Below are 26,340 nucleotides of genomic sequence, written 5' to 3'. Positions count from 1 at the left end.
GTAGGGTGTCTCCCTGATGCGGAGCAGTTTTCCAAGATGACGTTCCGATCATCAATTTTACCTCTGAGACATTTTCTGGAAAAACAAAAATTTGTATGGCGGCCACCTTGTTTTTCGGCCATTTTGTATTTTTTTTTACACCGAGAATAAAATTTGACCAAGAATTAAATAGGTTTAGTGAAAACAAAAAAGGTCCAGATGCGATAGTTTCGCCAGGCCGTAGGGTGTCGCCCTGATGCGGAGCAGTTTTCCAAGATGACGTTCCAATCATACCCCTATACATTAATTTCACCTCTGAGACATTTTCTTGAAAAACAAAAATTTGTATGGCGGCCATCTTGTTTTTCCGCCATTTTGATTTTTTTTCGCCAGCGATTGGATTCGACCAAGATTTAAATAGGTCTCGTGGAAAAATAATCGTTCCAGGTGTGATACTTTTGCCAGGCCGTAGGGTGTCTCCCTGATGCGGAGCAGTTTCTGAAGATCAAGAAGTATTTCCATACTCAACAAGACGTTCCGATTACAACCCCATACACAATTTTGACCCCCGAGACATTTTCTGGAAAAACGAAAATTTTGTATGGCGGCCTTCTTGTTTTTCCGCCATTTTGTTTTTTTTCACCGGGGTTTGCATTTGACCAAGATTTAAATAGGTTTCGTGAAAACAGAAAACTTCCAGGTGCGATAGTTTTGCCAGGCCGTAGGGTGACCCCTGATGCGGAGCAGTTTTCCAAGATGACTTTCCGATTACACCCCAATACATCATTTTTACCTCTGAGACATTTTCTGGAAAAACGAAAATTTTGTATGGCGGCCATCTTGTTTTTCCGTCACTTTGATTTTTTTCACCGGTGATTGAATTTGACCAAGATTTAAATAGGTATCGTGAAAACTAAAAAGTTCCACGTGCGATAGTTTCACCAGGCTGTAGGGTGTCTCCCTGATGCGGAGCAGCTTTCGAAGATCGAAAAGTATTTCCATACTCAACATGATGTTTCGATCACATTCCTTATACATCAATTTTACCTCTGAGACATTTTCTGGAAAAACTAAATTTTGTATGGCGGCCATCTTGTTTTTCCGCCATTTTGTTTTTTTTTTTCACCGGCGATTGGATTTGACCAAGATTTAAATAGGTTTCGTGAAAATAAAAAAGTTCCAGGTGCGATAGTTTTGCCAGGCCGTAGGGTGTCTGCCTGATGCGGAGCAGTTTATGAAGGTCGGGAAGTATTTCCATACTCAATATGACATTTTGATCACATCCCTCTTACATCATATTCACCCCCGAGGCATTTTCGAGAAAAACGAAAATTTTGTATGGCGGCCATCTTGTTTTTCCGCCATTTTGAAATTTTTTCAACGGCGATTGGATTCGACCAAGATTTAAATAGGTTTCGTGAAAACCAAAAAGCTCCAGGTGCGATGGTTTGGCCAGGCCGTAGGGTGTTTTCCTGATGCGGAGCAGACATCGGAAACTCAAACGTATTTTCATACTCGACATGACGTTTCGATCACATCCCTATACATTATTTTTACCCCCGAGGCATTTTCAGGAAAAACGAAAAATTTGTATGGCGGCCATCTTGTTTTTCCGCCATTTTGATTTTTTTTCAACGGCGATAAAATTTGACCAAGATTTAAATACATTGTGCGAAAAAAAAATTGATCCAGATGTGATAGTTTTGCCAGGCCGTAGGGTGTCTCCCTGATGCGGAGCAGGTATTCAAGATCGAGAAGTATTTCCATACTCAACATGACATTTTGATCACATCCCTCATACATCATATTCACCCCCGAGACATTTTCCGGAAAAACAAAATTTTGTATGGCGGCCATCTTGCTTTTCCGCCATTTTGATTTTTTTTCACTCACGATAGAATTTGACCAAGATTTAAATAGGTTCTGTAAAAAAATAATCGTTCCAGGTAAGATAGTTTTGCCAGGCGGTAGGGTGTCTCCCTGATGCGGAGCAGTTTTCCAGGATCTGGAAGTTTTCCCATACTCACCGGAAGGTCCCGATCACACCCCCCATACATCATTTTCACCCCCCGACACTCCTTCTGGGAGAACAACCCTGTCAGTGAGTCAGTGAGTGAGTCAGTGGGTTTGCAGCTATATATAATATAACTAGATGTTGCGTGGTTCGCTCGCAGCAAGCTGCTCGCGTGTCCTGTATTAGTTCGAAGCTTTGTATGGCGGCCATCTTGTTTAAATCGGTCTCATGAAAACCAAAACGTTCCAGGTGCCCCCTGATGCGGAGCAGTTTTCAAAGTTGACATTCCGGTCATACCTCTATACATATTTTTTGATCTTGAGGAATTTTCTAGAAAAACAAAATTTTGTATGGCGGCCATCTTGTTTTTCCGCCATTTTGTTTTTTTTTCACCGGCGATAAAATTTGACCAAGATTTGAATAGGTCTCGTGAAATCAAAAAAGTTCTAGGTGCTATGGTTTTGCCAGGCCGGACCCCTAATGCGGAGCAGTTTTCCAAGATGACGTTCCGATCACACCCCAATACATCATTTTGACACCCGAGACATTTTCTGGAAAAACAAAAATTTATTTGTCGGCCATCTTGTTTTTCGGCCATTTTGTTTTTTTTTTCACCCACGATAAAATTTTACCAAGATTTAAATAGGTTTCGTGAAAACAAAAATGTTCCAGGTGCGATAGTTGCGCCAGGCCGTAGGGTGTCTCCCTGATGCGGAGCAGTTTTTAAAGGTCGGGAAGTATTTCCATACTCAACATGACATTTTGATCACATCCCTCATACATCATATTCACCCCCGAGGCATTTTCAGGAAAAACGAAAAATTTGTATGGCGGCCATCTTGAATTTCCGCCATTTTGTTTTTTTTTTCAACTGCAATTAAATTAGACCAAGATTTAAATAGGTTTTGTGAAATCAAAAATGTTCCAGGTGCCATAGTTTTGCCAGGCCGTGGGGTGTCTCCCTGATGCGGAGCAGATTTCAAAGATCGAGAAGTACTTCCATACTCAACATGACATTCCGATTACATCCCCATACATTGTTTTTAGCTCTAAGACATTTTTCTGAAAAAACAAAATTTTGTATGGCGGCCATCTTGTTTTTCCGCCATTTTGGTTTTTTTTCACCGGCGATTAGATTTGACTAAGATTTAAATACGTTGTGCGAAAAAATTATTGTTCCAGGTGCGATAGGTTAGCCAGGCCGTAGGGTGTCTCCCTGATGCTGAGCAGTTTTTCAAGATTGAGAAGTATTTTTATACTCAACAAGACGTTCCGATTACAACCCCATACACAGTTTTTACCCACGAGACATTTTCTGGAAAAACGAAAAATTTGTATGGCGGCCATCTTGTTTTTCCGCCATTTTGGTTATTTTTCACCGGCGATTGGATTTGACCAAGAAATAAATAGATTTTGTGAAAAAAGAATCATTCCAGGTGCTATAGTTGCGCCAGGCCGTAGGGTGTCTCCCTGATGCGGAGCAGTTTTTCAAGATCGAGCAGTTTTTCCATACTCAACTTGACGTTTCGATCACACCTCCCATACATAATTTTTACACCCGAGGCATTTTTTAAAAAAACAAAATTTTGTATGGCGGCCATCTTGTTTTTCCGCCATTTTGGTTTTTTTTCACCGGTGATTGAATTTGACCAAGATTTAAATAGGTTTCGTGAAAACAGAATCGTTCCAGGTGCGATAGTTTTGCCAGGCCGTGGGGTGTCTCCCTGATGCGGAGCAGTTTTCCAAGATCTGGGATTTTTCCCATACTCACCGGGAGGTCCCGATCACACCCCCCATACATCATTTTCACCCCCCGACGCTCCTTCTGGGAGAACAACCCTGTCAGTGAGTCAGTCAGTGAGTCAGTCAGTCAGTCAGTGGGTTTGTAGCTATATATATTATAATAATAATAATAATATAACTAGATGTCGCGTGGTTCGCTCGCAGCAAGCTGCTCGCGTGTACTGTATTAGTTCGAAGCTTTGTATGGCGGCCATCTTGTTTTCCCGCCATTTTTTTACCGCGATAGAATTTGACCAAGACTTAAATAGGTCTCGTGAAATCAAAAAAGTTCTAGGTGCTATAGTTTTGCCAGGCCGTAGGGTGTCTCCCTGATGCGGAGCAGTTTTCCAAGATGACGTTCCGATCACACCCCAATACATCATTTTTACCTCTGAGACATTTTCTGGAAAAACAAAAATTTGTATGGCGGCCATCTTGTTTTTCGGCCATTTTGTTTTTTTTTCACTGGCGATAAAATTTGACCAAGACTTCAATAGGTCTCGTGAAATCAAAAAAGTTCTAGGTGCTATAGTTTTGCCAGGCCGTAGGGTGTCTCCCTGATGCGGAGCAGTTTTCCAAGATGACGTTCCGATCACACCCCAATACATCATTTTTACCTCTGAGACATTTTCTGGAAAAACAAAAATTTGTATGGCGGCCATCTTGTTTTTCGGCCATTTTGTTTTTTTTTCACTGGCGATAAAATTTGACCAAGATTTTAATAGGCTTCGTGAAAACAAAAAAGTTCCAGGTGCGATAGTTTCACCAGGCTGTAGGGTGTATCCCTGATGTGGAGCAGCTTTCGAAGATCGAAAAGTATTTCCATACTCAACATGATGTTTCGATCACATTCCTCATACATCATTTTTACCCCGAGGCATTTTCGGGAAAAACGAAAATTTTGTATGGCGGCCATCTTGTTTTTCCGCCATTTTGATTTTTTTTTACCGGCGATTGGATTTGACCAAGTTTTAAATAGGTTTCGTGAAATTAAAAATGTTCCAGGTGCGATAGTTTTGCCAGGCCGTAGGGTGTCTCCCTGATGCGGAGCAGTTATCGAAAACCAAGAAGTATTTTCAAACTCAACATGACGTTCCGATCACATTCCTAAACATCATTTTTACCCCCGAGACATTTTCAGGAAAATTGAAAAATTTTTATGGCGGCCATCTTGTTTTTCCGCCATTTTGATTTTTTATCACCAGCGATTGAATTTGACCAAGAATTAAGTAGGTTTAGTGGAAAAAAAAATTTCTATGTTTGATAGTTTAGCCAGGCCATAGGGTGTCTCCCTGATGCGGAGCAGTTTCTGAAGATCAAGAAGTATTTCCATACTCAACTATACGTTCCGATTACACCCCCATACACAGTTTTTACCCCCGAGACATTTTCTGGAAAAACAAATTTTTGTATGGCGGCCATCTTGTTTTTCCGCCATTTTGGTTTTTTTTCACCGGTGATTGAGTTTGACCAAGATTTAAATAGGTTTCGTGAAAACAGAATCGTTCCAGGTGCGATAGTTTTGCCAGACGGTAGGGTGTCTCCCTGATGCGGAGCAGTTTTCCAAGATCTGGAAGTTTTCCCATACTCACCGGGAGGTCCCGATCACACCCCCTATACATCATTTTGACCCCCCGACGCTCCTTCTGGGAGAACAATTATGTCAGTGAGTCAGTGAGTCAAGTGAGCTCGCGTGTCCTGTATTAGTTCGAAGCTTTGTATAGATATTAACCAAGACTTAAATAGGTTTTGTGAAAACAAAAAAGGTCCAGATGCGATAGTTTCGCCAGGCCGTAGGGTGCCGCCCTGATGCGGAGCAGCTTTCAAAGATCGAGAAGTATTTCCATACTCTACAAGACGTTCCAATTACAACCCTATACACAGTTATTTAACCCGAGGCATTTTCTGGAAAAAGAAAATTTTGTATGGCGGCCATCTTGTTTTTCCGCCATTTTGTTTTTTTTTCACCGGGTTAAAATTTGACCAAGAATTAAATAGGTTTCGTGAAAACAAAAACGGTCCAGATGCGATAGTTTCGCCAGGCCGTGGAGTGCCGGCCTGATGCGGAGCAGTTTTCAAAGATCGAGAAGTATTTCCATACTCTTCAATATGTTTCGATCAAAACCCTCATACATAATTTTTATCCCAGAGGCATTTTCAGGAAAAACGAAAAATTTGTATGGCGGCCATCTTGTTTTTCCGCCATTTTGATTTTTTTTCACTCACGATAGAATTTGACCAAGATTTAAATAGGTTCTGTGAAAAAATAATCGTTCCAAGTGCAATAGTTTTGCCAGGCCGTAGGGTGTCTCCCTGATGCGGAGCAGTTTTCCAAAATCTGGAAGTTTTCCCATACTCTCCGGGAGGTCCAGATCACACCCCCATTCCCAGTTTTTACCCCCGAGACATTTTTTGAAAAAACAAAATTTTGTATGGCGGCCATCTTGTTTTTCCGCCATTTTGATTTTTTTTCATCCACGATAGAATTTGACCAAGATTTAAGAAGGTTTTGTGAAAAAAGAATCGTTCCAGGTGCGATAGTTGCGCCAGACCGTAGGGTGTCTCCCTGATGCGGAGCAGTTTTCCAAGATCTGGAAGTTTTCCCATACTCATCGGAAGATCTTGATCACACCCCCCATACATCATTTTTACCCCCCGACGCTCCTTCTGGGAGAACAACCCTGTCAGTGAGTCAGTCAGTCAGTCAGTACATGGGTTTGTAGCTATATATATTATAATAACTAGATGTCGCGTGGTTCGCTCGCAGCAAGCTGCTCGCGTGTCTTGTTTTCCCGCCATTTTTTTACCGCGATAGAATTTGACCAAGACTAAAAATAGGTCTCGTGAAATCAAAAAAGTTCTAGGTGCTATAGTTCTGCCAGGCCGTAGGGTGTCTCCCTGATGCGGAGCAGTTTTCCAAGATGACGTTCCGATCACACCCCTATACATCATTTTTACACCCGAGACATTTTCTGGAAAAACAAAAATTTATATGGCGGCCATCGTGTTTTTCGGCCATTTTGTTTTTTTTTTTCACCGGCGATAAAATTTGTGCTCTAGGTTTTATAGTTTTGCCAGGCCGTAGGGTGTCTCCCTGATGCGGAGCAGATTTTCAAGATCGAGCAGTACTGAAATACTCAACATGACGATCCGATCACAACCCTATACATCATTTTTACCCTCGAGGCATTTTCAGGAAAAACGAAAATTTTGTATGGCGGCCATCTTGTTTTTCCGCCATTTTGTTTTTTTTTCAACGGCAATTAAATTTGACCAAGATTTTAATAGGCTTGGTGGAAAAAATAATGTTCTAGGTGCGATAGTTTGGTCAGGCCGTAGGGTGTCTCCCTGATGCGGAGCAGCTTCTGAAGATCAAGAAGCATTTACATACTCAACATGACCTTCCAATTACGCCCCCATACATTGTTTTTGCCCACGAGACATTTTCTGGAAAAATAAAATTTTGTATGGCGGCCATCTTGTTTTTCCGCCATTTTGTTTTTTTTTCACCCACAATAGAATTTGACTAAGATTTAAATAGGTTTTGCGAAAAAAAAATTTATCCAGGTATAATAGTTGCGCCAGACTGTCGGTTGTCTCCCTGATGCGGAGCAGTTTTCCAGGATCTGGAAGTTTTCCCATACTCACCGGGTGGTCTCGATCACACCCCCCATACATCATTTTCACCCCCCGACACTCCTTCTGGGAGAACAACTATGTCAGTCAGTCAGTCAGTCAGTCAGTGGGTTTGCAGCTATATATAATATAATAACTAGATGTCGCGTGGTTCGCTCGCAGCAAGCTGCTCGCGTGTCTTGTTTTCCCGCCATTTTTTTACCGCGATAGAATTTGACCAAGACTTAAATAGGTCTCGTGAAATCAAAAAAGTTCTAGGTGCTATAGTTTTGCCAGGCCGTAGGGTGTCTCCCTGATGCGGAGCAGTTTTCCAAGATGACGTTCCGATCATCAATTTTACCTCTGAGACATTTTCAGGAAAAACGAAAAATTTGTATGGCGGCCATCTTGTTTTTCCGCCATTTTTTTCATCGGCTATAGAATTTGACCGAGACTTAAATAGGTCTCGTGAAAACAAAAAATTCTAGGTGCCATAGTTTTGCCAGGCCGTAGGGTGTCTCCCTGATGCGGAGCAGCTATCGAAAACCCAGACGTATTTTCATACTCGACATGACGTTCCGATCACATTCCTATACATAAATTTTACCTCTGAAGCTTTTATCTGGAAAAACAAAATTTTGTATGGTGGCCATCTTGTTTTTCCGCCATTTTGATTTTTTTTCACCGGCGATAAAATTTGACCAAGATTTAAAAAGGCCTTGTGAAAAAAGAATCGTTCCAGGTGCGATAGTTTCGCCAGACCGTAGGGTGTCTCCCTGATGCGGAGCAGATTTCAAAGATCGAGAAGTACTTCCATACTCAACATGACATTTCGATTACAACCCCATACACAATTTTTACCCCCGAGGCATTTTCAGGAAAAACGAAAATTTTGTATGGCGGCCATCTTGATTTTCCGCCATTTTGAATTTTTTTCACCGGCAACTAAATTTGACCAAGATTTAAATAGGTGTCGTGAAAACTAAAAAGTACCACGTGCGATAGTTTTTCCAGGCCGTAGGGTGTCTCCCTGATGCGGAGCAGGTTTTCAAGATCGAGAAGTATTTCCATACTCAACAATACGTTCCGATTACACCCCCATTCACAGTTTTTACCCCCGAGACATTTTCTGGAAAAATAAAATTTTGTATGGCGGCCATCTTGTTTTTCCGCCATTTTGATTTTTTTTCAACGGCGATTGGATTTGACCAAGATTTAAGAAGGTTTTGTGAAAAAATAATCTTTCTAGGTGCGATAGTTTTGCCAGGCCGTAGGGTCTCTCCCTGATGCGGAGCAGTTTTCCAAGATCTGGAAGTTTTCCCATACTCACCGGGAGGTCCTAATCACTTTTCTCATACATTATTTTTACCCCCCGACGCTCCTTCTGGGAGAACAATTATGTCAGTGAGTGAGTGAGTCAGTGGGTTTGCAGCTATATATAATATAATAATAACTAGATATCGCGTGGTTCGCTCGCAGCAAGCTGCTCGCGTGTCTTGTTTTCCCGCCATTTTTTTACCGCGATAGAATTCGACCAAGACTAAAATAGGTCTCGTGAAATCAAAAAAGTTCTAGGTGCTATAGTTTTGCCAGGCCGTAGGGTGTCTCCCTGATGCGGAGCAGTTTTCCAAGATGACGTTCCGATCACACCCCTCTACATATTTTTGGACCTTGAGGAATTTTCTAGAAAAACAAAATTTTGTATGGCGGCCATCTTGTTTCTCCGCCATTTTGTTTTTTTTTCACAGGCTATAAAAATTTGACCAAGATTTTATTAGGTTTGGTGAAAAAAGAATCGTTCCAGGTGCGATAGTTTTCCCAGGCCGTAGGGTGCCGCCCTGATGCGGAGCAGTTTTTGAAGGTCGGGAAGTATTTTCATACTCAATATGACATTTTGATCTCATCCCTCTTACATCACATTCACCCCGAGGCATTTTCGAGAAAAACGAAAATTTTTTATGGCGGCCATCTTGTTTTTCCGCCATTTTGATTTTTTTTCAACTACGATAGAATGTGACCAAGAATTAAATAGGTTTCGTGAAAACAGAAAAGTTCCAGGTGCGATAGTTTTGCCAGGCCGTAGGGTGTCTCCCTGATGCGGAGCAGTTTTTCAAGATTATGAAGTATTTTTATACTCAACAAGACGTTCCGATTACAACCCCATACACAGTTTTTACCTCCGAGACATTTTCTGGAAAAACAAAATTTTGTATGGCGGCCATCTTGTTTTTCCGCCATTTTGATTTTTTTTCACCCACAATAGAATTTGACCAAGATTTAAATAGATTTTGCGAAAAAAAAATTGATCCAGGTATAATAGTTGCGCCAGACTGTAGGGTGTCTCCCTGATGCGGAGCAGTTTTCCAAGATTTAGGATTTTTCCCATACTCACCGGGAGGTCCCGATCACACCCCCCATACATCATTTTGACCCCCCGACGCTCCTTCTGGGAGAACAATTATGTCAGTGAGTGAGTCAGTCAGTCAGTGGGTTTGTAGCTATATATAATATAATAACTAGATGTCGCGTGGTTCGCTCGCAGCAAGCTGCTCGCGTGTCTTGTTTTCCCGCCATTTTTTTACCGCGATAGAATTTGACCAAGACTTAAATAGGTCTCGTGAAATCAAAAAAGTTCTAGGTGCTATAGTTTTGCCAGGCCGTAGGGTGTCTCCCTGATGCGGAGCAGTTTTCCAAGATGACGTTCCGATCATCAATTTTACCTCTGAGACATTTTCAGGAAAAACGAAAAATTTGTATGGCGGCCATCTTGTTTTTCCGCCATTTTTTTCATCGGCTATAGAATTTGACCGAGACTTAAATAGGTCTCGTGAAAACAAAAAATTCTAGGTGCCATAGTTTTGCCAGGCCGTAGGGTGTCTCCCTGATGCGGAGCAGCTATCGAAAACCCAGACGTATTTTCATACTCGACATGACGTTCCGATCACATTCCTATACATAAATTTTACCTCTGAAGCTTTTATCTGGAAAAACAAAATTTTGTATGGTGGCCATCTTGTTTTTCCGCCATTTTGATTTTTTTTCACCGGCGATAAAATTTGACCAAGATTTAAAAAGGCCTTGTGAAAAAAGAATCGTTCCAGGTGCGATAGTTTCGCCAGACCGTAGGGTGTCTCCCTGATGCGGAGCAGATTTCAAAGATCGAGAAGTACTTCCATACTCAACATGACATTTCGATTACAACCCCATACACAATTTTTACCCCCGAGGCATTTTCAGGAAAAACGAAAATTTTGTATGGCGGCCATCTTGATTTTCCGCCATTTTGAATTTTTTTCACCGGCAACTAAATTTGACCAAGATTTAAATAGGTGTCGTGAAAACTAAAAAGTACCACGTGCGATAGTTTTTCCAGGCCGTAGGGTGTCTCCCTGATGCGGAGCAGGTTTTCAAGATCGAGAAGTATTTCCATACTCAACAATACGTTCCGATTACACCCCCATTCACAGTTTTTACCCCCGAGACATTTTCTGGAAAAATTAAATTTTGTATGGCGGCCATCTTGTTTTTCCGCCATTTTGATTTTTTTTCACCCACAATAGAATTTGACCAAGATTTAAATAGGTTTCGTGAAAAAAGAATCGTTCCAGGTGCGATAGTTGCGCCAGGCCGTTGGGTGTCTCCCTGATGCGGAGCAGTTTTCCAAGATCTGGGATGTTTCCCATACTCACCAGGAGGTCCCGATCACGCCCCCCATACATCATTTTTACCCCCTGACGCTCCTTCTGGGAGAACAATTATGTCAGTGAGTGAGTCAGTCAGTCAGTCAGTGGGTTTGTAGCTATATATAATATAATAATAACTAGATATCGCGTGGTTCGCTCGCAGCAAGCTGCTCGCGTGTCTTGTTTTCCCGCCATTTTTTTACCGCGATAGAATTCGACCAAGACTAAAATAGGTCTCGTGAAATCAAAAAAGTTCTAGGTGCTATAGTTTTGCCAGGCCGTAGGGTGTCTCCCTGATGCGGAGCAGTTTTCCAAGATGACGTTCCGATCACACCCCAATACATCATTTTTACCTCTGAGACATTTTCTGGAAAAACAAAAATTTGTATGGCGGCCATCTTGTTTTTCGGCCATTTTGTTTTTTTTTTTTCACCGGCGATAAAATTTGACCAAGATTTAAATAGGTTTCGTGAAAACAAAAAAGTTCCATGTGCGATAGTTTCGCCAGGCCGTATAGTGTCTCCCTGATGCGGAGCAGTTTTCGAAGATCGAGCAGTATTTAAATACTCAACATGACGATCGGATCAAATCCCTCATACATAATTTTTACCCCTGAGGCTTTTTTCTGGAAAAACAAATTTTTGTATGGCGGCCATCTTGTTTTTCCGCTATTTTGATTTTTTTTTGACCGGCGATAAAATTTGACCAAGATTTAAATATGTTTCGCGAAAGAAAAATTGCTCCAGGTGCGATAGGTTAGCCAGGCCATAGGGTGTCTTCCTGATGCGGAGCAGTTTTTCAAGATTGAGAAGTATTTTTATACTCAACAAGACGTTCCGATTACAACCCCATACACAGTTTTTACCCCCGAGACATTTTCTGGAAAAACAAAATTTTGTATGGCGGCCATCTTGTTTTTCCGCCATTTTGATTTTTTTTCACCCACAATAGAATTTGACCAAGATTTAAATAGGTTTTGCGAAAAAAAAATTGATCCAGGTGCGATAGTTTTGCCAGACGGTAGAGTGTCTCCCTGATGCGGAGCAGTTTTCCAAGATCTGGAAGTTTTCCCATACTCACTGGGAGGTCCCGATCACACCCCCCATACATCATTTTCACCCCCCGACACTCCTTCTGGGAGAACAACTATGTCAGTCAGTCAGTCAGTCAATAGGTACATGGGTTTGTAGCTATATATAATATAATAATAACTAGATGTCGCGTGGTTCGCTCGCAGCAAGCTGCTCGCGTGTCTTGTTTTCCCGCCATTTTTTTACCGCGATAGAATTTGACCAAGACTTGAATAGGTCTCGTGAAATCAAAAAAGTTCTAGGTGCTATAGTTTTGCCAGGCCGTAGGGTGTCTCCCTGATGCGGAGCAGTTTTTCAAGATGACGTTCCGATCACACCCCTATACATCAATTTTACCTCTGAGACATTTTCTGGAAAAACAAAATTTTGTATGGCGGCCATCTTGTTTTTCCGCCATTTTGATTTTTTACCACCAGAGAATAGATTTGACCAAGATTTAAATAGGTTTTGTGAAAAAACAATCGTTCCAGGTGCGATAGTTTTGTCAGACTGTAGGGTGTCTCCCTGATGCAGAGCAGTTTTCGACAATCGAGCAGTATTTTTATACTCGACATGACGTTCCGATCACACGTGCTATACATCATTTTTACCCCCGAGGCATTTTCTGGAAAAACGAAAATTTTGTATGGCGGCCATCTTGTTTTTCCGCCATTTTGATTTTTTTTCAACGGCAATAAAATTTGACCAAGATTTAAATACATTGTGCGAAAAAAAAATTATGCAGATGTGATAGTTTGGCCAGGCCGTAGGGTGTCTCCCTGATGCGGAGCAGGTTTTCAAGATCGAGAAGTATTTTCATACTCGACAAGACACTCCGATTACATTCCCATACATCATTTGTACCCCCGAGGCATTTTCTGGAAAAACGAAATTTTGTATGGCGGCCATCTTGTTTTTCCGCCATTTTGTTTTTTTTTTCACCGACAATAGAATTTGACCAAGATTTGAATAGGTTTTGCGAAAAAAAAATTGATCCAGGTAAGATAGTTTTGCCAGGCCGTAGGGTGTCTCCCTGATGCGGAGCAGTTTTCCAAGATCTGGAAGTTTTCCCATACTCACCGGGAGGTCCTAATCACTTTTCTCATACATTATTTTTACCCCCCGACGCTCCTTCTGGGAGAACAACCCTGTCAGTGAGTCAGTCAGTCAGTGAGTCAGTCAGTCAGTGGGTTTGCAGCTATATATAGTATAACTAGATGTCGCGTGGTTCGCTCGCAGCAAGCTGCTCGCGTGTCTTGTTTTCCCGCCATTTTTTTACCGCGATAAAATTTGACCAAGACTTGAATAGGTCTCGTGAAATCAAAAAAGTTCTAGGTGCTATAGTTTTTTTTTTTTTTTTTTTTTTTTTTTTTTTTTTTTTTTTTTTTTTTTTTTTTTTTTTCTATACAGAAACATGGAAAACGAACACAGAAACTTATACCTAAATTAAATGTGACGTCATGTCGGCTTACCCATGTGTAGTGGATGGTGTCCCGTATAAAAGGTCCTCACTCAGCTTATGCCGCGGCGTGAGCCGCGACGCTGGTATTCTGTGAGACCTGAGTAATGAGTGAAGTACGGACATCGCGCCACTATATGTACATATACTTACTTACTATTATAGGTTACTTAGATATTATCATAATATAATTACTACATAATACAATTACAAATAAAATAAAATATAGATGTAAATAAGTATAATATATATTAATTATATATTGTGCAAACTCATAAAGAAAAACAAGTAAAGACAATCGTGAGCAGGTTAATAAAATAAATATTTGAACGAATAAGATGTAGGAGTGTGTACGTGTGTGTGTGTGTTAGGCAATGGTCCCGCACCGGTCGGCCGCAGATCGACAGGGACAAAGCATCATTTTTTATGGCTGCAAATGGTTGCATAGATAAGATTCAGTCGCCCGCCGTCCGCGTCGCCGAGCAGGCACTACACCAATTGCGCATTCGATGCAATCCAATACTATCAACGTCAATAAGACAGTGATTATCATTTATTTGTTTACTTCACAATTTGTTCATAATTGAAAAAGTAATAAAAATCGATAGATAAACGAATTGAGCTCAGCAATAATACATAGGTACATTGTGGTCAATGGATGCAGTGTCATGAAAACAGTGAAAAACTAAGACCGCGTGGTATCGTCGCATCCACGCCGCTAGTACGACTCCGCAAAACCTTCGTGTCTGATCCACTGAGGTAAGTAAGACATTAGTGTAATTTAATGTGAAATAATTTAAATATGCAAGAAATTTATATTGCTTAAATGACACTTTTTTGTAAATTCAAAAGATGTTTTTTAAAATGAGATTTAAAATTGTGTATCGTTTTCAGACTACGTAATGGAGGCGGCAGATCGTTCCAGCACTTGGACGCGGCGAACCTGAAACTCCCGCGGAAGGCAGTAGTACGGTGACGCGGTATTGCCAGTGAGTAATACGTCGAGCGAGTTTTGTACGACTTCACGTCACGTGACCACACCAATTTCTCAGCGAGATACGGCGGCGTATGATGTTTCACTACACCAAACAAGAGCGTTGCAAGATGTAGTTGTCTCCGTGCATTCATCTTCATAATATTGGCATTGTTTATAAATGGCGTGACGTGTGTGCGTGGTGGTATATTGAAGCAAAATCGTGCGCAGGCATTTTGAACTCTTTGTATGAGTTTTTGTGACCGGGTAAGGAGTCGCGGACCATATACTACATCCATATAGTTAAATTTCGACATAACGAGAGTGTCGCAAAGTTTGATGCGGGTCTCAGTATTAATATAGTTCCTGATTTGGTATAATGTCTTGAGACGATAAAAACAATTTGCTGCAGTGTTAACTATATATTTGTCGAACCTCAGTTCTTCGTCCATGAGAAGTCCCAAATTCCTAGCTTCCGTGACACGCTCCACGGCTTCCCCTCTAATGACCACATTAGCACCTTCATTAGATATTTTACTTACCTGTTGTTTAGAGCCCAATATCATGTATTTGGTTTTGCTTCCATTCAAAACCAATGAATTAGACTCTGACCACAAAGTGATCCTTTCTAGGTCATCGTTTAATTTGTCTATAGCGGAATGTGTATCGCCGGGTTTACATGATATATACAGTTGTATATCGTCAGCATATATATGATATTTGCAATGCTCAATATGAGTTACGACATCGGCACTATAGATGATAAATAACAGTGGGCCCAAGATGGAGCCCTGCGGAACACCACGAGTGACAGGCCTGGGAAGGGACACCATCGGTTCGCCATGATCATTCTGTATTTGGACGTATTGATTACGATATTTAAAGTAACTGTCGAACCATTGAATGGCAGAAGCACCAAAACCATAATAATGTAGCTTTGCCAGTAATAGAGAAACATCTATGCAGTCAAACGCCCTAGAAAAGTCCAGCAGCGCCAATACTGTACCCTGCCCGTCATCTTGTGCGGCTAGAATGTCGTCCACCACATTCAGCAAAGCAGTGGTTGTACTATAAGATTTCCTGAAACCCGACTGTAGCTCTGGAAGCAAAGCATTTGCTTCTAAAAACAGTCTCATCTGCTTCGCCACGATCTTCTCTAAGATCTTTGAAATGCAAGGCAATATGCTAATAGGGCGCAAATCTTTTAGGGAGGAGGGACTGGAGTTCTTTGGCAGTGGTTTGACGATTGCACTCTGCCACAGTTTAGGAAACGTGCAGGTTTCGATCGATCTATTCACAATAGATGTTAGCACTGACGAGATTTCGGGTAGTGACATTATTATCATGTCTAAGGAAATACCGTCGACGCCAACGGCGCTTGAACGAAGCGACTGTAACTCCCTCAGTACGTCCCCCTCAGAGACCTTTCTCAGTATAAATGTGGAAGAGATCTTGCGTTGTTCCTTAAAAAAAAATAAGATTTGAAACCGGCACCGATCCCCCATTAGGTACGTCTAGAAAGTGATTATTTATTGCTTCAGGATCCTTAAAAATACATGTAGGAAAATCAGGTTTGCATTTAATCCTAACGTTTTTTTTTATATGTGTCCAGAGTGTACGAGGGTCGTTATAGTTGGTATTAACGTAATGATCATAATACGCTTGCTTTTCGCTCGCTAATGCCTTCTCCACAGTATACTTGAGATCCTTATAGTACGCCTTATGGGAGCCACAGCCACTTATACGTGCCCTAGCATATGCTTCATCTCGTCTTTTCATCATCATTTTTACATTGTACGTAATCCAAGGGTACTGGTGATGACGCATGCTGAAAGTTTTGGATGGGGCGTGCAAATCGAATAGTGCAACAATAGCTGAATTAAACATTGATACCATAATATTTACGTCGGTGACTGCTTCGACATTGCCCCAATCTATTGAGGCAAGATGATCTCTAAATGTGTCGACATGTATGTCTTTAAGTGCCCGTCGCGTGACTTTAACAGGAGAGGGTTTAAATTTTGGTATATTGAGTAGGCATGCGATAAAGGCATGTCTACCAAGATCCGGAATGTAGTCCACTGTTACTGTACACCCCTTTATATCGGTGCATACTAGATCGATAGTCTTTTGGCTGTGAGAAGTGAAATGCGTGTAGTCGGTGACCAGTTGCGAGAGTTTAAAAGCAGCTAAGAATTGGTTAAGTTTTCTGACACTAGCCAATGACGGCACGGCGACGTCAATATTAAAGTCGCCCAGTAGTACGACGTTACTACACCAGGTGAACGTTTCCAGGGACGAAGAAAGAGCATCTATAAGTAGACCCTCAGTCACCCAGTCTGGCCTGTACGCAGTACCTATCACTAGCTTACAACTACCAACTGTGACCCCTAGCCACATCTGTTCCACCGGTGGTGTTTGTGGATGGGCCAGCACTCGCGCGGTGACACCACGTCGGATATAAAATCCGACTCCGCCCCCCCGCTTCCGGCGCCCAGGCGGGCGTGGTGTGTTCCGCAGCCGGTATCCCGGCACGGCAGGCGCGCGGCCCTCCTGTCCCTCCCGTATCCAGGTCTCATTGATGGCCATTACATCTACGTTATGACGGTCCATCGCCACGAGAAACTCGTCATGCCCAGTTCCCAGTGATCCAGCATTAAATAGTCCAACTTTTAACTTTCGTTTATTATTGAATATTATTATTATCATACTAGCTTTTGCCCGCGACTTCGTCCGCGTGGCGTGTTATATAAGAGAGAGATCTTCGTGTGTGTGGGAGTGCATATCAAATTTCAAGCATCTAACTTATGCAGTTTAGATTTTTTCATACATTTTTTTTTCCCAATAACTCCCATTTTTCAAAATACAGCCAAAAATAAACTTTATATTTACTAAGGTATGCATGCATGCTAGATTGAATCAATTGATTGAATTGATTTTTTTTTAATTGATTGTTCATTGAGTTTTAATTTTAATACACACTTCCTCTCTTCCCTTCAACGTTGCTGTGCCCTACAGGGTCCATGTTTTAGTTCCTATGCCTATGTAACACCCCATTGTACTACATGGAATGCAATAAATAATTTAATTGAATTGAATTGAAAACATCTATCTTACGCGGTTTCGATTTTTTCATACAAATGTTTTTTTCCCGCTAACTCCCGTTTCCGTGGGAATTTTGCAATATCCTGTTGCAACTAAGGTTTAAGTTAACTAAAGTACCTGCATGCCAAATTTCAAGCGTCTAACTTAAGCGGTTTAGATTTTTCATACAAAAGGATTTTCCCGCTAATTTCCGTTCCCGTGGGAATTCCGGGAATTCCTTTCTTAGTGCACCTCTACGGTACCTAAGCTATGTCCCTTCCAAATTTCAAATGCCTACATTTAGCCGTTCAGGCTATGCGTTGATATGTCAGTCACTGAGTCAGTCAGTTTCTCCTTTTATTTAGATTTGATTTTTTCATACAAATGTTTTTTCCCGTTAACTACCGTTCCCGTGGGAATTTTGTAATATCCTGTTGCAACTAATCTTTAAGTTTACTAAAGTACCTGCATGCCAAATTTCAAACGTCTAACTTGAGTGGTTTAGATTTTTCATACAAAAGGATTTTCCCGCTAATTCCCGTTCCCGTGGGAATTTCGGGAATTCCTTTCTTAGTACACCTCTACGGTGTCTAAGGTACCTGCGTGCCAAATTTTAAACATCTTACTTGAATGGTTTAGATTTTTCATACAAAAGGATTTTCCCGTTAATTCCCGTTCCCGTGGGAATTTCGGGAATTCCTTTCTTAGTGCACCTCCACGGTACCTAAGGTACCTGCATGACAAATTTCAAACGTCTAACTTGAATGGTTTAGATTTTTCATACAAAAGGATTTTCCCGCTAATTCCCGTTCTCGTGAGAATTTCGGGAATTCCTTTCTTAGTGCACCTCCACGGTACCTAAGGTATCTGCATGCTAAATTTCAAATGTCTAACTTGAGTGGTTTAGATTTTTCATACAAAAGGTATTTCCCGCTAATTCCCGTTCCCGTGAGAATTTTGGGAATTCCTTTCTTAGTGCACCTCTACGGTACCTATGGTACCTGCATGCCAAATTTCAAACGTCTAACTTGAGTGGTTTAGATTTTTCATACAAAAGGATTTTCCCGCTAATTCCCGTTCCCGTGGGAATTTCGGGAATTCCTTTCTTAGTACACCTCTACGGTATCTAAGGTACCTGCATGACAAATTTCAAACATCTAACTTGAATGGTTTAGATTTTTCATACAAAAATATTTTTCCGCTAATTCCCGTTCCCGTGGGAATTTCGGGAATTCCTTTCTTAGTGCACCTCTACGTTATCTAAGGTACCTGCATGCCAAATTTCAAAAGTCTTACTTGAGTGGTTTAGATTTTTCATACAAAAGGATTTTCCCGCTAATTCCCATTCCCGTAGGAATTTCGGGAATTCCTTTCTTAGTGCACCTCTACGGTATCTAAGGTACCTGCATGCCAAATTTCAAACGTCTAACTTGAGTGGTTTAGATTTTTCATACAAAAGGATTTCCCTTCACTACTCTGCTCCTATTGATTGTAGCGTGATGAAAAGTATACTATGACCTGTCCAGGAGTGTGAAGAATAATTGTACCAAGTTTCATTAAAATCCGTCCAGTAGTTTTTGTTTCTATAAGGAACATACAGACAGACAGACAGACAGACAGACAGACAAAAACTTTACTGATTGCATTTTTGGCATCAGTATCGATCACTTATCACCCCCTGATAGTTATTTTGAAAAAATATTTAATGTACAGAATTGACCTCTCTACAGATTTATTATAAGTATAGATATGTTATCTTAAAGTATTGTATTAGTATTGAATTAAAAATTAAAAAGTAAGAATTGCAAGATTTTCCCACGACATAGTAATTTGTGCCAATCAAATTATATTGTTTTAATAGCGTTGTAAAGTAATGTTTAGGTATGTGTGCATGTTGGTGTTTGTGTAATAATATATTACCTAAGAATGAAAATGTACTCATGATATAACGTATACATTTTCGAAGGTGTTTTGTTAATATAGTGATTAATAATGAAATACTGGAATCGAAATATAATATACTAATTTCGCCAGGCCGTAGGGTGTCTGCCTGATGCGGAGCAGTTTTCGAAAACCTTGAAGTATACTCGTACTCTACATGACGTTCCGATCAAAACCTTTATACATAATTTTTATACCTGAGGCATTTTCAGGAAAAACGAAAAATTTGTATGGCGGCCATCTTGATTTTCGGCCATTTTGTTTTTTTTTGACCAGCGATAAAATTTGACAAAGATTTAAATAGGTATCGTGAAAACAAAAATGTTCTAGGTGCGATAGTTTTCCCAGGCCGTAGGGTGCCGCCCTGATGCGGAGCAGTTTTTGAAGGTCGGGAAGTATTTCCATACTCAATATGACATTTTGATCTCATCCCTCTTACATCATATTCACCCCGAGGCATTTTCGAGAAAAACGAAAATTTTGTATGGCGGCCATCTTGTTTTTCCGCCATTTTGTTTTTTTTTTCACCGGTGATAAAATTTGACCAAGATTTAAATAGGTTTCGTGAAAACAAAAAAGTTCCAGGTGCGATAGTTTTGCCTGGCCGTAGAGTGTTTCCCTGATGCGGAGCAGCTATCGAAAACGCAGACATATTTTCATACTCGACATGACGTTCCGATCACATTCCTATACATCATTTTCACCCCCGAGGCATTTTAATGAAAAACGAAAAATTTGTATGGCAGCCATCTTTTTTTTCCGCCATTTTGATTTTTTTTCACCGGCGATTGAATTTGACCAAGGTTTAAATATGTCTCGTGAAAACCAAAAAGTTCTAGGTGCTATAGTTTTGCAAGGCCGTAGGTTGTCTCCCTGATGCGGAGCAGATTTGAAGAAAGAGAAGTATCTCCACACTCAGCAAGACATTTCAATTACACCCCCATACACAGTTTTTACTCCCGATGCATTTTCTGAAAAAACAAAATTTTGTATGGCGGCCATCTTGTTTTTCCGCCATTTTGATTTTTTTTCACCGGCCATAGGATTTGACCAAGAATTAAATAGGTTTTGTGAAAAAAGAATCGTTCCAGGTGCGATAGTTTCGCCAGACTGTAGGGTGTCTCCCTGATGCGGAGCAGTTTTCCAAGATCTGGAAGTTTTCCCATACTCACCGGGAGGTCCCGATCACACCCCCCATACATCATTTTGACCCCCCGACGCTCCTTCTGGGAGAACAACCCTGTCAGTGAGTCAGTGAGTCAGTCAGTCAGTCAGTGGGTTTGCAGCTATATATAATATAACTAGATGTCGCGTGGTTCGCTCGCAGCAAGCTGCTCGCGTGTCTTGTTTTCCCGCCATTTTTTTACCGCGATAGAATTTGACCAAGACTTGAATAGGTCTCGTGAAATCAAAAAAGTTCTAGGTGCTATAGTTTTGCCAGGCCGTAGGGTGTCTCCCTGATGCGGAGCTGTTATCCAAGATGACGTTCCGATCACACCCCTATACATAAATTTTACCTCCGAGACATTTTCTGGAAAAACAAAATTTTGTATGGCGGCCATTTTGTTTTTCCGCCATTTTGTTTTTTTTTCACCGGCGATAAAATTTGACGAAGATTTTATTAGGTTTGGTGAAAAAAGAATCGTTCCAGGAGCGATAGTTTTCCCAGGCCGTAGGGTGCCGCCCTGATGCGGAGCAGTTTTTGAAGGTCGGGAAGTATTTCCATACTCAATATGACATTTTGATCTCATCCCTCTTACATCATATTCACCCCGAGGCATTTTCGAGAAAAACGAAAATTTTGTATGGCGGCCATCTTGTTTTTCCGCCATTTTGTTTTTTTTTCACCGGCGACAAAATTTGACCAGGATTTAAATAGGTATCGTGAAAACAAAAAAGTCCTAGGTGCGATAGTTTCGCTAGGCCGTAGGGTGTCTCTCTGATGCGGAGCAGATTTCAAAGATCTAGAAGTTATTCTATATTGAAGTCGACGTTCCGATGATATCCCCATACACAGTTTTTACCCCCGAGGCATTTTCAGGAAAAACGAAAAATATGTATGGCGGCCATCTTGTTTTTCCGCCATTTTGTTTTTTTTTCACCGGCGATAAAATTTGACCAAGATTTAAATATGTTTCGCGAAAAAAAAATTGCTCCAGGTTTTATAGTTTTGCCAGGCCGTAGGGTGTCTCCCTGATGCGGAGCAGATTTTGAAGATAGAGAAGTGTTTTCATACTCCACAAGACGTTCCGATTACATCTCCATACACAGTTTTTACTCCCGATGCATTTTCTGAAAAAACAAAATTTTGTATGGCGGCCATCTTGTTTTTTCGCCATTTTGATTTTTTTTCACCGGCCATAGGATTTGACTAAGAATTAAATAGGTTTTGTGAAAAAAGAATCGATCCAGGTGCGATAGTTTTGCCAGGCCGTAGGGTGTCTCCCTGATGCGGAGCAGTTTTCCAAGATCTGGAAGTTTTCCCATACTCATCGGAAGATCTTGATCACACCCCCCATACACCATTTTTACCCCCCGACACTCCTTCTGGGAGAACAACTCTGTCAGTGAGTGAGTCAGTCAGTCAATACATGGGTTTGTAGCTATATATAATATAATAACTAGATATCGCGTGGTTCGCTCGCAGCAAGCTGCTCGCGTGTCCTGTATTAGTTCGAAGCTTTGTATGGCGGCCATCTTGTTTTTCCGCCATTTTTTTACCGCAATAGAATTTGACCAAGACTAAAATAGCTCTCGTGAAATCAAAAAAGTTCTAGGTGCTATAGTTTTGCCAGGCCGTAGGGTGTCTCCCTGATGCGGAGCAGATTTCCAAGATGACGTTCCGATCACACCCCTATACATCAATTTTAGCTCTGAGACATTTTCTGGAAAAACAAAAATTTGTATGGCGGCCATTTTGTTTTTTTTTTTTCACCGGCGATAAAATTTGACCAAGATTTAAATAGGTTTCGTGAAAACAAAAAAGTTCCAGGTGCGATAGTTTTGCCAGGCCGTAGGGTGTCTCCCTGATGCGGAACAGCTATCGAAAACCCAGATGTATTTTCATACTTGACATGACGTTCCGATCACATTCCTATACATCATTTTTACCCCCGAGGCATTTTCAGGAAAAACGAAAATTTCGTATGGCGGCCATCTTGTTTTTCCGCCATTTTGGTTTTTTTTCACCGGGGATTGAATTTGACGAAAATTTAAATAGGTTTCGTGAAAAAAATATTGCTCTAGGTTTTATAGTTTTGCCAGGCCGTAGGGTGTCTCCCTGATGCGGAGCAGTTTTTCAAGATCGAGCAGTATTGAAATACTCAACATGACGATTCGATCACATCCCTGTACATCATTTTTACCCTCGAGGCATTTTCAGGAAAAACGAAAATTTTGTATGGCGGCCATCTTGTTTTTCCGCCATTTTGTATTTTTTTTACCCGTGATAAAATTTGACCAAGATTTAAGTAGGTTTTGTGAAAAAAGAATCATTCCAGGTGCGATAGTTGCGCCAGGCCGTAGGGTGTCTGCCTGATGCGGAGCAGTTTCTGAAGATCAAGAAGTATTTCCATACTCGACAAGACACTCCGATTACATTCCCATACATATTTTTTACCCCCGAGACATTTTCGGAAAAAATAAAATTTTGTATGGCGGCCATCTTGTTTTTCAGCCATTTTTATTTTTTTTCACCCACAATAGAATTTGACCAAGAATTAAATAGGTTTTTTGAAAAAAGAATCATTCCAGGTGCGATAGTTGCACCAGGCCGTAGGGTGTCTGCCTGATGCGGAGCAGTTTTCCAAGATCTGGAAGTTTTCCCATACTCACCGGAAGATCTTGATCACACCCCCCATACATCATTTTTACCCCCCGACGCTCCTTCTGGGAGAACAACCCTGTCAGTGAGTCAGTCAGTCAGTCAGTCAGTACATGGGTTTGTAGCTATATATAATATAACTAGATGTCGCGTGGTTCGCTCGCAGCAAGCTGCTCGCGTGTCTTGTTTTCCCGCCATTTTTTTACCGCGATAGAATTTGACCAAGACTTGAATAGGTCTCGTGAAATCAAAAAAGTTCTAGGTGCTATAGTTTTGCGAGGCCGTGGGGTGTCTCCCTGATGCGGAGCAGTTTTCCAAGATGACGTTTCGATCACACCTCTATACATCATTTTTACACCCGAGACATTTTCTGGAAAATCAAAAATGTATATGGCGGCCATCTTGTTTTTCGGCCATTTTGTTTTTTTTTCACTGGCGATAAAATTTGATCAAGACTTTAATAGGCTTCGTAAAAACAAAAAAGTTCCAGGTGCGATAGTTTTGCCAGGCCGTAGGGTGTCTTCCTGATGCGGAGCAGTTTTTGAAGGTCGGGAAGTATTTCCATACTCAACATGACATTTTGATCACATCCCTCTTACATCATATTCACCCCCGAGGCATTTTCGAGAAAAACGAATATTTTGTATGGCGGCCATCTTGTTTTTCCGCCATTTTGATATTTTTTCAACTACGATAGAATTTGACCAAGAAATAAATAGGTTTTGTGAAAAAAGAATCGTTCCAGGTGCGACAGTTTTGCCAGGCCGTGGGGTGTCTCCCTGATGCGGAGTAGTTTTTGAAGATTGAGAACATTTTCCGTTCTTGACAAGACACTCCGATTACATCCCCATACACAGTTTTTACCCCCGAGACATTTGCTAGAAAAACAAAATTTTGTATGGCGGCCATCTTGTTTTTCCGCCATTTTGATTTTTTTTCACCGGCAATAAAATTTGACCAAGATTTAAATAGGTTTTGCGAAAAAAAAATTGATACAGATATAATAGTTGCGCCAGATTGTAGGGTGTCTCCCTGATGCGGAGCAGTTTTCCAAGATCTGGAAGTTTTCCCCTACTCATCGGAAGATCGTGATCACATCTCCCATACATCATTTTTACCCCCCGGCGCTCCTTCTGGGAGAACAACCCTGTCAGTGAGTCAGTGAGTCAGTCAGTCAGTCAGTCAGTCAGTCAGTCAGTGGGTTTGTAGCTTTATATAATATAATAACTAGATGTCGCGTGGTTCGCTCGCAGCAAGCTGCTCGCGTGTCCTGTATTAGTTCGCAGCTTTGTATGGCGGCCATCTTGTTTAAATAGGTCTCGTGAAATCAAAAAAGTTCTAGGTGCTATAATTTTGCCAGGCCGTAAGGTGTCTCCCTAATGCGGAGCAGTTTTCCAAGATGACGTTCCGATCACACCCCTATACATATTTTTGGACCTTGAGGAATTTTCTAGAAAAACAAAATTTTGTATGGCGGCCATCTTGTTTCTCCGCCATTTTGTTTTTTTTTTCACAGGCTATAAAATTTGACCAAGATTTAAATAGGTTTTGTGAAAACAAAAAAGGTCCAGATGCGATAGTTTCGCCAGGCCGTAGGGTGCCGCCCTGATGCGGAGGAGCTTTCAAAGATCGAGAAGTATTTCCATACTCTACAAGACGTTTCGATCAAAACCCTCATACATAATTTTTATCCTAGAGGCATTTTCAGGAAAAACTAAAAATTTGTATGGCGGCCATCTTGTTTTTCCGCCATTTTGTTTTTTTTCTGCCTGCGATTGAATTCGACCAAGATTTTAATAGGCTTGGTGGAAAAAATAATGTTCTAGGTGCGATAGTTTGGCCAGGCCGTAGGGTGTCTCCCTGATGCGGAGCAGTTTTCCAAAATCTGGAGGTTTTCTCATACTCTCCGGGAGGTCCAAATCACACCTCTATACATAATTTTTACCTCCGAGACATTTTCTGGAAAAACGAAATTTTGTATGGCGGCCATCTTGTTTTTCCGCCATTTTGATTTTTTTCCACCAGAAATTGGATTTGACCAAGATTTAAATAGGTTTTGTGAAAAAAGAATCGTTCCAGGTGCGATAGTTTCGCCAGACTGTAGGGTGTCTCCCTGATGCGGAGCAGTTTTCCAAGATCTGGAAATTTTCCCATACTCACCGGGAGGTCCCGATCACACCCCCCATACATCATTTTTACCCCCCGACGCTCCTTCTGGGAGAACAACCCTGTCAGTGAGTCAGTGAGTCAGTCAGTCAGTCAGTACATGGGTTTGTAGCTATATATAATATAACTAGATGTCGCGTGGTTCGCTCGCAGCAAGCTGCTCGCGTGTCTTGTTTTCCCGCCATTTTTTACCGCGATAGAATTTGACCAAGACTTGAATAGGTCTCGTGAAATCAAAAAAGTTCTAGGTGCTATAGTTTTGCCAGGCCGTAGGGTGACCCCTGATGCGGAGCAGTTTTCCAAGATGACGTTCCGATCACACCCCTATACATATTTTTTGACCTTGAGGAATTTTCTAGAAAAACAAAATTTTGAATGGCGGCCATCTTGTTTTTCCGCCATTTTGTTTTTTTTTTCACAGGGTTAAAGTTTGACCAAGAATTAAATAGGTTTCGTGAAAACAAAAACGGTCCAGATGCGATAGTTTCGCCAGGCCGTAGGGTGCCGGCCTGATGCGGAGCAGTTTTCAAAGATCGAGAAGTATTTCCATACTCTTCAATATGTTTCGATCAAAACCCTCATACATAATTTTTATCCCAGAGGCATTTTCAGGAAAAACGAAAAATTTGTATGGCAGCCATCTTGTTTTTCCGCCATTTTGATTTTTTTTCACTCACGATAGAATTTAACCAAGATTTAAATAGGTTCTTTGAAAAAATAATCGTTCCAGGTGCGATAGTTTTGCCAGGCC

The 26,340-nt window shown here is 41.2% G+C and overlaps 2 long non-coding RNA genes across 3 annotated transcripts; both read left to right on the top strand.

The window, feature by feature from the left end:
- The first annotated feature begins 1,581 nt into the window (after positions 1-1,581).
- LOC126381221 (uncharacterized) lies at positions 1,582-25,999 on the top strand. Of its 2 annotated transcripts, XR_007568730.1 has the most exons (4): positions 1,582-1,719; positions 10,794-10,972; positions 20,666-20,778; positions 25,590-25,999. It is a non-coding gene; the product is annotated as an uncharacterized LOC126381221 (long non-coding RNA). The 2 variants fall into 2 exon arrangements; XR_007568729.1 differs by lacking the exon at positions 25,590-25,999 and having other exon boundaries at positions 20,666-21,195.
- Positions 14,290-14,977, top strand: LOC126381216 (uncharacterized). The gene is made up of 2 exons (XR_007568723.1): positions 14,290-14,361; positions 14,497-14,977. It is a non-coding gene; the product is annotated as an uncharacterized LOC126381216 (long non-coding RNA).
- Positions 26,000-26,340: the final 341 nt, after the last annotated feature.

This window comes from Pectinophora gossypiella, unplaced genomic scaffold, assembly GCF_024362695.1.
Source record: "Pectinophora gossypiella unplaced genomic scaffold, ilPecGoss1.1 Pgos_40, whole genome shotgun sequence".
Taxonomy (NCBI): domain Eukaryota; kingdom Metazoa; phylum Arthropoda; class Insecta; order Lepidoptera; family Gelechiidae; genus Pectinophora; species Pectinophora gossypiella.
Note: the sequence above shows the minus strand (reverse complement) of the source record. Positions and strands in the feature narration are given on the sequence as shown.